The following is a 7,685-nucleotide window of genomic DNA, read 5'->3' as shown; positions in this document are numbered from 1 at the left end:
CCTCTGTTGCTGCGCCGCACAGAACTGTACCCTCATCTTCGGCGAGACGAGGCAGGTGCGAACACAGACTGGCCATGAGTGTTGCCTCTGGGGGTGGGCGACAAGGGTCCGGCTCATGAAAAACGGCCTCGAAGTACTTATGGAACTCCGCTTCGATCTCGGTGGCGTCTGTGATCAGGCTGCCGTCAGGCCGTTGCACCTCTGAGATTCGAAGGGAGCCGGTACATCGCACCTCATTCAAGAGTAGGTCTGGTGCATCCCCCGCAGCGACTCGGGATTCGCGTGCATTGCGCGCGTTTTCCCGGAAGAGGCGGTCGTGCTGAACTTGGAGCGAGTGGAGATAGTCGCGCGTACAGGTCGTGAGGTGGTCTGCGCTCTGTACAATCCGCATCCGGCGGAGTACCTCGTTCATTTCTTTTGTAATGCGCTTCTTCCTCACGCTGCCTTCTTCTTGTAGGAACGCTCTCCATCTCGCCTTCAAGTCGTCCCATACCGCAGGGCTGGTACAGGGGGTGGCCTCAATCGTCTCTTCCAGGAACGCGGATATTCTCAGGGCGCTCGTGCGGTCTTTAATGAGCGCCGCGTCGAAGCGCCAAACTTTGTTTCTTGGGTGAGGGCCGGGCGTCCCCCTCACCGTTGTAACCAATGGGAGGTGGTCGGTTCTGTCCGCCAGCGCGTCGGGGAGGGTAAGAACTTCGCACGACGCAATAGAGCCGACGAGGCGCTCAGGGACGTAGGCTTGGTCAAGTCTGCTGGCCGTTGTCCGCGAGGTTCGGGTTGGGGCGAACTCGTTTCCGTGCATGTGAACCCACGCGTCCGTCAGCCGCAGGTGTCGGAGGATCTTCACCAGCTCTTTGGCGTGGTAGGTTGAGCCGCCTTGACCCGGGCCCCGGACGTCTCTTGTGGAGTCCACGACGCAGTTGAAGTCCCCGAGAACCACGTGGGGAACGGGCTCCAACAGATAGCCGTGCAGCTCCTTAAAGTAGGTGTTGGTGTCTGATCTGGTCACCGGCGCATAAACATTAACAAAGCGCACCTTGGACCCGTCGACGAAGACGTCGAGCACAAGCGTGCGCCCGTTCGCGCCGAAGACACAATGAGACTTTTGCCGGAACCTGTTCGTGACGAATACGACTCCAACTCCGCAAGCCCTCGCACATGTTAATGAAAAAAAGCCGTCAACTTGGCAGTTGCGCCTGAAGGAAGTAACGTCGAGCGGGGAGCGGAAGTTGGTCTCCTGCAGAAAGAGGAGGTCAATACCCTTAGAACGGGCGAACGCCACAACAGCGGCTTGTTTGCTTTTGTCGCGAAAGCCAAGGATGTTTAGTGTGGCGAACCGCAGCATAGCCAGGTTCCTGCAGTCGAAGCGCTGTGCCTCTCTTGGGGGGAGAAGGAACGATGAAAGGCGAGATAACTAGGCGAGTTGGGCATCAGCGGAGCGCGGGCGAAGGGGAGCGAGGAAGGTGCTGCACTAGAAGGGGAAGGGGCCCAGCCAGGTGAGTGGGCCAGCAGAGGGTGAGGGAACGCGGGAGAGCAGAAGGCGGCGAGGCCGTCGGAGCAGACGCGCCGCTTTTTTCTTCAGGTTGCCTTCTCAGGACTTCGGCGGCGGCTCCCGTTTGCCCCCACCGGCTTGTTCAAGCTTCTGCGACTTCGCGTGAGGCGGAGCATCACTGTCGCTGCTTTGGCCTACCGGCCCAGATCTGCGCTGCCGGGCGTCCCTGCTCGCGGTCCTCTCGCCCCCGTCCCGCTTGTCGTCACCAGGGCGTCTTCGCGAGCGTGAGCGTGACCGCTGCTCGAGGCCGTGGGGCGACTGGCCCGTCCTCGCATCAGATTTCCGGCTTAACCGTGTAGTTTGAGCGGGAGAGGGACAAGTCAGGGTTGGGTTCTTGCGCTCGCCATCCTCGGGTAGGACGTAGTACCCTTTGCTCTTGATGGGCAGTTCATCCTGAGCGGGGTCTCGGGGACAGGCCTCCAGGTCTTCAGAGGTGACTAGCGCTAACACGTTGGCCGGCGTTGGTGGGATGGAGGGGGGGGTCCTTCCCGGTTCGGCGACGTCGTCGGCAGACGCATTTTGTACTGGTGGTGAAATTGCGCAAGCCACCTGGTCCGACGGGAGTGCCAGCGGTGAAGGAGGGGCGGACTGCGCGGAAGGGGTATCCGAGAAACTGGATTCTGTCTCGGAAGGCGTGGCGGTAAGCTCCTCACCCGTCTCGCTCTTCTCTCTCTCGCTGGCAGGCGAATCCGCCTCGCTGCTGCGTGTAGGCGAGTCGCTGTTTGTGGTGTCGTCGCTTGGCTCCCTCGCTGCCGTGTTGGGCTTGGTCCTAGGTGCAAGCACCTGGAGGCGCGATTGTGGCCTATCAGACCGGGGCGATAGTGAGCCACTAGGTGGGGCTAAGTTAGACGCGTGGTCGGAAGTCGGGGGGAACCCACGGGTGGCCGACGCGTAGGATCGCCTTCTGAAACATTCCCTCGTCCCGTGGTGACCCCCACAACGCTTACATTCACTTGTACAGCCCTCGGTGTCATGCCCGAAAGTTCCGCACCGTTTACAAAAAGGAGCGGAGCATGCCGTCGCCATGTGGCCCACTTCGCCGCAGCGTGCGCAAACTCGCCTCATACCGCGGTACTCGAACATTACGCGGTGCCCTGCGATAGTCGTAAAGTTTGGCACCGGTTTGCTCATCTCAATCTTTATAACCCTTACGCCGTTGAGCTTGTTTTGGCGTGTGGCCACAGTGGCGAACGATATGCCCCTCACTTTGCCGTACTGAGCAAGGGCGTTACTAAGTACCTCGTCGGACAAGTAGGCGGGGTACCAGTAGGCATTTACGTACGTGACCGGCGGCCCTACGGCCTCAACCGGTACGTTTTCGCCGTTAACCCGGAACCCTTCCGCCACCATTAACCTTGTCGCCTGACTGGCGTTGCGCGTACAGACGAGGAACCTAGCCCCGCCCATGTGCTGTAGAACAAATACACTGTCATCCCCAGACACTAGTTCTATGGCATCGATTAGATCATCTATCGATACGTCGCCTTCGGGCGCCGTGAACATGAAGCAATTCTCCCTCACCGGGAGGTCAGACGTTGACGCCATTCTGGTGCGCGTTGCCGCTGGCTGCCAGGAAGGCGTGGCTAGTTGAAACTGGTATCGTGCAGGCTAGCTGCACACTGGTAGGACTGCGGCTCAGCCGAGGCGGGTGCCGCACGGATACAGGAGGCGCCGGGTGGGTAGCAGGAGGACTCCGGGACGGCAGGCGTAGACCGGGGGCCTTGCTTCACCAGGCATGGGATGGGTGGGCGCCGGACAGGGAGGTCCGAGGCTCGGGGCAGCGGTCGCACGTGCGGGACGGCGATGCCGCGTAAACTGTCTTTGAAGACTTCAACCCCGGGGTCGACGTCGGCGTGACGTGACCCTGGGTCTCGCGCGATGACGCAAAAGACGGCTAGCTCGAAAATTGGTCTAGCCAAAAGGCCGAGAAGCGATGCAATTCATTAGCACTTAATTAAAATCCATTCTTTCACACCTCGTACTTAGTCCTGGCCAAAAGCCAGGCAAACAGTAGCAAAGCAATTCCGACGTCCACCCATGCACAACCAGCATTGTGCACCGACAGCGGCGGCGCTGGCTTCACGGCATTGCTTTTATCCCTAGTCCGCTTGAAGTTTCTTGTTTCGCTTACAAACATGTTAAAACTGAAACCTTCTTTTTCCCAGAGGTCAAAGCCACGCGTGCTTGCTTGCATGCGTACTCTCGAATGTAACCATGACGTCACACCAAATGCTTGCCGGCGAACATTATCAGGCATGTCGCGAGGGATGCTACAGCATTTGTTTCAAAAACTGATGCATAGTGTACATGTCCAACTCGAGCACCAAAGCCTGGAAGGAAAAAAGAAAAAACAAATGACTGTGCAAAATGTGACTACGTCACCCATCCAACATGGCTTCTACGCTGGCTGCCCAAGCAACGCCTCTGCAACGACGCCCACAATCATCGGCAAAAAGGTGTTGCCTTTGGCTGCTTCAGCGCGCTCAACGTATGCCTTGCAAGTTCCGACGTGGCGGAACACCGCACCGAGGTCGACGAAGGTCCTGCCGTAAAAGGCAGACCCGGGAATGCGTGCGAAACGTCTACCGCGTGCGTTATGAAGCCGGTGAATGAAGGGTCGTGTGGCAGAGGATGACGGAACGTGAGTGTGCGACATCCCGCTGCGATGTCGTTCAAGCGTTCAAAGGGCCGGCAGGCTCTGCCTGTCGTGGTCGAAAACGCTTGTTCAAGTTTTGCTGATTCCGAGGGGTAGGAGTGCTATAGTGGCGTGTACGAGGCGCTGGTGCGGCGCTCCGTCGATCGTGCCAGACGGACATGAGGCGGCAAGAAGGCGGTCGTCAAGTGGTCGCGGAAATCAGTGGAGAAGTACTCGCCTGCGCTTTTCGTCGAATTCCGCTGGGTAAGGTGCGAGAAGACTCGCGACAGACGGTCTTCGGGAGACGGGTGGTTGCACAAATGCGACCGTGCGTCAACGTGCAGCCATATTCGTGGATTATTTCGCCCCATTACGATAGCTTCGTCACAGCGCTCGCTGGGGTTGCTTGTTTTTGTTGACCTTCACTTGTGGCTCACACCCACTGTGAGGGATTGGCCGGTTTGTTGTTCTGCTTCTTCGACTTCTACATACTCGGCTTAGTGAAGCTGTGAGGAGTGATGAGTGGGTACAGAGGCAAAGCACAGCAAAGCGCGCCCGGGGCGTGATCTCACGTGTCCTGGTTTCCCCGGCGCTCCAGGTACGTGCGTGGTGCGTCCGTACGTCTAGTGCGCAATTTTCTTGGAACTTCCAGGAACTGGCAATTCCATTGAGGTGAGCGTGCGAGGTTGTTTGTTGTAATTAACGAGAGCCAACGGTGGATGAGCTGGTATGAGATGGTGTTCAGAAATGTAGTGTGTGATCAACAAGGCGATGTCCGTCGTGGTGGTCTAGTGGCTGTAAGGTACTCGGCTGCTGACCCGCAGGTTGTGGGATCGAAACCCGGCCGCGGCGGCTGCATTTCCCTGTGGTCAGATTAGGGTGCACGTTAAAGAACCCCAGGTGGTCGAAATTTCCGGAGCCCTCCATTACGGCGTCTCTCATAATCATACGGTGGTTTTGGGACGTCATACCCCACATATCATCATATCGTCATCAAGGTGATGGCTGAGGGCGCCAGCGAGGTAGCTGACCGCGTGGCAACGAATTACAGCCACCGCTGGCAGAAGCTGGGACCCAGGTCAGTGGACATAGAAAAAGCACATCGGGGCTTTGCCGCTCCACCGTACAGCAGGTGTGTGCGGGGTGGGTCCTGTGGCGTTCTTTGCGATTTTAATTTGTGATGGGGAATAGTGTAGATGCATAGACGTGGCGAGAGCACGCGTCTTCAGGTTAAGACGTCGCGTGAAGATGTGAAATAAAAATGCCTTCGTTTGTCACTGCAACTGTAAACAGAAACACCAACAACCATTTCTAGAGGCTGTTTTATTTTTCGTTCCGAAACGGGTGAATTGGAAAAGCGGAATTAGCTTGGCACATACATACACACTTCTACACACATACATACACATCGTATACACACTTCTAGCTTTCCTCCGAAACAGTAATAATAAATTACTCAATAGTTTTATTATTATGAGTAGGGATGTTTAAAAAAAATAAAAACTTGAGTATGTACGTGTGAACATAACCAAAAAAAGGGGGGGGCCTCCAATTATGAAATTTCCACAGAAACATTTATTTTCCCACAGCAATCGTAAGTGTACACACAGCTAGTGCACTCCCCGCACGCGAATACCGCGTCAGCCGGGGCGGCGTGACGCCACCGTCTCGGACACTCGCCGCACCCACGCCGTTTACCTAGATATCCTTGGTAAATTCGAACACTCTTTCTGTCATTGAATTTATTGTCGAACTCACCCCCGCAGGGGTGAGTGGGCCGATCCCGGAGGTAGTGCAATACCGGGCCAACCCGTGGCGGAGGTGAAGCAAGCTTCAAGCACTCCGCCGCATTGCAAAAATAAGTTTAATATCTTGGATCCAAATAGGATCCGTATCAGATATCAAGCTGATAAGAACAGATACTACACAAAGAGAAGTTTATTGAACTTCGTACAAATGATACAGGCATTTATATGCATTTACAAGAAAACTACAAACAGAGGGCACACTGAATATATGCAATTATACATTAGCACAACCAAATACAAAAGAGCGTGTTATCTATACCTATTTACAAGCATAAAATTAAACTAATCATGAAAAACACAAACATATTTCAGCTGCTATGTTTAACAAAGGGAATATGCAGGGGGGGGTCGCGTTGTATATACAGAGATAAATACTAATGGGAATTCACAAAGCATATGTATCAATGCTTCAACAAAGTATGAAAAGGAGGATATATACAAAACATGAGGCGCTATATACATATGTACAATAACCAACCACGCCTTGGTGTCAACAGACGGGGCCAGCGGCACAAACAGTGTCAAACAGAACTCGCTTCACCAGAGTGCAAATTACTTTGTGTGAACAGGCGCTTCAGTGGTGTGTCTGGGGAGAGGGGCGAGGGGGGGTCACGTTGGGTTTTTTTTTCCTTGACATGTGTCGTTCCTAAGTTGGTCGACTCCCAGGAAACCGAGAGCTGTTAGTAGCGTAGGTTTGGGGCGACCAACTTGCCTTCTCTTAAGAAGAAGAATTTCGTGTGCCAGCGGCGGAGAAACATCTCCTCTCCGCTGGCCTCGAGTTCCCGGGAGAGGATCTCCCACACCAGCCTTCTTATACGTGCGACGGCAGGTGGCGCTGCCCGAACTGGCTGTCGCCGCGCTTCCGCGAGCGAGCGACGTTGCCACACTACAAAAAGAGTGCAGGCGGTCACAAGCCGCGCAAACGCTCCCTTGTTGCGTTTGTGACCTGGTGGGGGACGGATCCCAAAGCAATGCGCCACCATACGCCAGACAGGCCGCGCGGACGAACATTCCAGTAAGGCGTGCTTTTGTGTTTCTGACTCCCGGAAGTTTGGGCAGCGGTCGTCGGGCACAATGCCTAGCCGCTTCAAGCGGTGTCTGGTGGGGAGGACCTCCCACGCCTTCTTCCAAAGAAAATCCTGAATTTCGCAGGGTAGCAGGCTACGCAGTGTTGCGAAAGACAGACCGATCCCGCCGAAGCCACCACTGTTGCGCAAGACGGCGACGCCAACACGGTCCTGAAGGCGCCACTGCTTCCAACTCCACCGGGAAGGTCACCAGCCGTTTGGTAGCGTATGTTTATCAGCTCGCGACTGCTTCTGCGCAGAGCTGATAAGACGAGCGGACGAGACGACGGTGAGTTAAACAAGGTTTATGTACAGCATATACACAGAGGCATTACAAATTCGGCACTGGGGCCGACAGAGACTCGAAGAGCCGAGCTCTCCTCTCTAATACATAGGTCAACTTTTCGCCTAAGACCGCCGACTCACACACATGTCGGCTGTCCGACATGGGGACTCCTCTCTCATAGGACCGCCGATCGCGACGCGCCGCAGGGCTTCTTTTATTTACACCGCGTCCAACCAAAATGTCCAATCAGAAGCGCCGCTGGTCGTCAGGGCAGATTCCTCCAATGGGGTCGCCGCGCCATGCGTCAGACCACCAGACACGAGGACGCCGGCTCGCT

At 55.6% G+C, this 7,685-nt stretch overlaps 1 pseudogene; it reads right to left on the bottom strand.

The window, feature by feature from the left end:
• Positions 1-5,954: 5,954 nt before the first annotated feature.
• Positions 5,955-6,127, bottom strand: LOC142766188 (U2 spliceosomal RNA; annotated as a pseudogene).
• Between the last annotated feature and the right edge of the window lie 1,558 nt (positions 6,128-7,685).

The sequence above is a fragment of the Rhipicephalus microplus genome, chromosome 6 (genome assembly GCF_043290135.1).
Source record: "Rhipicephalus microplus isolate Deutch F79 chromosome 6, USDA_Rmic, whole genome shotgun sequence".
Lineage (NCBI taxonomy): Eukaryota > Metazoa > Arthropoda > Arachnida > Ixodida > Ixodidae > Rhipicephalus > Rhipicephalus microplus.
The sequence above is the reverse complement of the archived record's forward strand: the minus strand, read 5'-3'. Positions and strand labels throughout refer to the sequence as shown.